The sequence below is a fragment of the Leptonychotes weddellii genome, chromosome X, assembly GCF_054177405.1.
Source record: "Leptonychotes weddellii isolate Sample4059 chromosome X, ASM5417740v2, whole genome shotgun sequence".
NCBI lineage: Eukaryota > Metazoa > Chordata > Mammalia > Carnivora > Phocidae > Leptonychotes > Leptonychotes weddellii.
The window spans coordinates 34,440,319-34,443,477 of NC_138385.1; positions in this window are offsets into that span (position 1 = coordinate 34,440,319).

A 3,159-nucleotide genomic window follows, 5' to 3' on the forward strand; every position below is an offset into this window, starting at 1 on the left:
AGTCCCTTATCAGACATATAATTTGCAAAATGTTTCTCCCATTATTTGTATTGTCTTTCTACTTTCTTATTGGTGTCCCCTGAAGCACAAAAGTCTTTAATTTTGATGATACTGAAGTTATCTATTTTTTTCCTTTGGCTATTCATGCTTTTTGGTGTCATATCTAAGAAACCATTGCCTAACCCAAGGTCTTAAAGATTTATGTCTATGTTTTCTTCTAAGATTATTAGTTTTAGCTCGTTAAGTCTTTAACCATTTTAAGTTAATTTTTGTATATGGTGTGTGGTAAGGGTTCACCTTCATTCTTTTGCATGTGGATATCCACGCGTCCCAGCATCATTTGTTTAAAAGGCTATTCTTCATGTAGTGCAATTGCTGGATCATAGAGTAGTTCTATTTTTAACTTTCTGAGGAACCTCCATACTATAAGAGTGGTTGCACCAGTTTGCATTCCCACCAACAGTGTAGGAGGGTTCCCCTTTCTCCACATCCTCGTCAACACCTCTTGTTTCTTATGTTGATTTTAGCCATTTTGATGGGTGTGATGTGGTACCTCATCCTGGTTTTGATTTGTATTTCGCTGATGATCAGTGATGTTGAGCATCTTTTCATGTGTCCGTTGGCCATCTGGATGTCTTCTTCTCCCCTTCCCCACCTCCCCCCTGATGACCATCAGTTTGTTCTCTGTAGTTGAGTCTGTTTCTTGCTTTGCCTCTCTCTCTCTCTTTTTTCCCTTTGCTCATTTGTTTTGTTTCTTAAATTCCACATATGAGTGAAATCATATGGTGTTTGTCTTTCTCTGACTGGCTTATTTCACTTAGCATAATACTCTTTAGCTCCATCCATGTCATTGCAAATGGCAAGATTTCATTCTTTTTGATGGCTGAGTAACATTCCATTGTTATATATATACCACATCTTCTTTATCCATTCATCAGTTGATGGACACTTGGGCTATTTCCATAATTTGGCTATGGTAGATAATGCTGCTATAAACACTGGGGTGCATGTATCCCTCTGAATTAGTATGTATTCTTTGGGTAAATACCTAGTAGTGCAACAAACTGATTGTTACCAGAGGGGAGGTGGGGGGGGGAGGATGGGTTAAATAAGTGATGGGCATTAAGGAAGGCACTTGTGATGAGCACCGGGTGTTGTATGAAGTGCTGAATCACTATATTGAGCACGTGAAATTAATATTATGCTGTATGCTAACTAACTGACATTTAAATAAAAACTGAAAAAAATAAAAGGCTATTCTTTCTCCACTGAATCGTCTTGGTACCCTTGTCAAAAATAATTTGACTGTAAATGTGAGCATTTACTTCTATACTCTCAATTCTATTCCATTGATGTATGTCTACCCTTATGCCAGTACAAAACTGTCTTTTTTAAAAAAGATTTTTATTTAATTATTCATGAGAGACAGAGAGAAAGGCAGAGGCAGAGGGAGAAGCAGGCTCCCCGAAGAGCAGGGAGCTTGGTGCGGGACTTGATCCCAGGACCCTGGGATCACGATCTGAGCCGAAGGCAGACACCCAACAGACTGAGCCGCCCAGGTGCCCAACACTGTCTTATTTACTATATATATACACTTTGTAGTAACTTCTGAAATCAGGAAGTGTGAGGTTTCCAACTTTGTTCTTCTCTTTTAAGATTGTTCTGGCTATTTTATTACATTTCCATATGAATTTGGCGGTCAGTTCTTCGGTTTCAAAAAAAAAAAAAAAGACGTCTGGGATTTTTGAAAGGAATTGCATTGAATCTATAGATCAATTTGGGAGTTATTGCCCTCTTACCAATATTAATAAGTCTTCCAATCCATGAACCACAGGATATCTTTCCATGTGTTTCCATTTATATCTTTCCATTTATTTAATTTCTTTCAACGTTTTGCAGTTTTCAGAGTATAAGTTTAGCACTTTGTTATATTTTCACCTAAATATTGTCTTCTTTCTGATGCTCTTGGAAATGAAATTACTTTGTTACTTTCATTTTGGATTTTTTTTAAAGATTTTATTTATTTGTCAGAGACAGAGAGCATAAGCAGGGACAGCGGCAGCCAGAGGGAGAAGCAGGCTCCCCGCTGAGCAGGGAGCCCGATATGGGACTCAATCCCAGGACCCTGGGATCAAGACCAGAGCCGAAGGCAGACGCTTAACTGACTGAGCCACCCAGGCACCCCTCATTTTGGATTTTTTAATTGATGGTTCATAGAAGTGCGATTGATTTTTGTATTTCAATTTTGTATCCTGCAACTTTGCTGAACTATTAGCCCTAATAGCTCTTTTTCGTGGACTCCTTCTGATTGTCTTTATACAAGATCATATGACCTGTAAACAAAAATATTTTTATGTATTCTTTTCCATTCTAGATGTCCTTTGTTTTATTTTCTTGCCTAATTGTCCTAGCTTGAAACCTCTAGTACAATATGGAATAAAAGTGTCTTGTTCCTGATCTTAGGGGTAAAGCGTTCAGTCTTTCAACACTGTGTATGATGTTAGCTGTGGGGTTTTCATAGATGTCCTTTATCGGAGTGAGGAAGCTCTGTTCTATTTCTAGTTTGTTGAGCATTTTTACCATGAAAAGGGTATTGAATTTTTTCAAATGCTTTTTCTGTGCCTATTGAGATGATCATGTGATTTTCATCCTTTGTTCTATTGATATATTCAGTGTGATTTTGAAGAACATGGTATATTGTAAGAACTACTGGAGGACACTTCTAGCCATACAGTATGAAAGTTTCTTTTTTTTTTTTTTAAAGATTTTATTTATTTATTTGACAGAGAAAGACACAGTGAGAGAGGGAACACAAGCAGGGGGAGTGGGAGAGGGAGAAGCAGACTCCCTGCCGAGCAAGGAGCCCGATGCGGGACTCGATCCAGGGACTCCAGGATCATGACCTGAGCCGAAGGCAGTCGCTTAACCAACTGAGCCACCCAGGCGCCCTGAAAGTTTCTTTACTTAACCAAAAGCATGTTTCACAAGACATTGTTAAATGCTTTTTCTGAGCCTAGGAAAAGACATCCTTGGGAGCAATCCAAGTGGGGAGCCACTAGGAGGAGCGGTTGAGAGATATGCCAAGATGCTCCTCCAGAAACATTTTGTAATTAAAATCCAATTTTTAATCCCATGACTTTAAACATATCTTCTTCTATT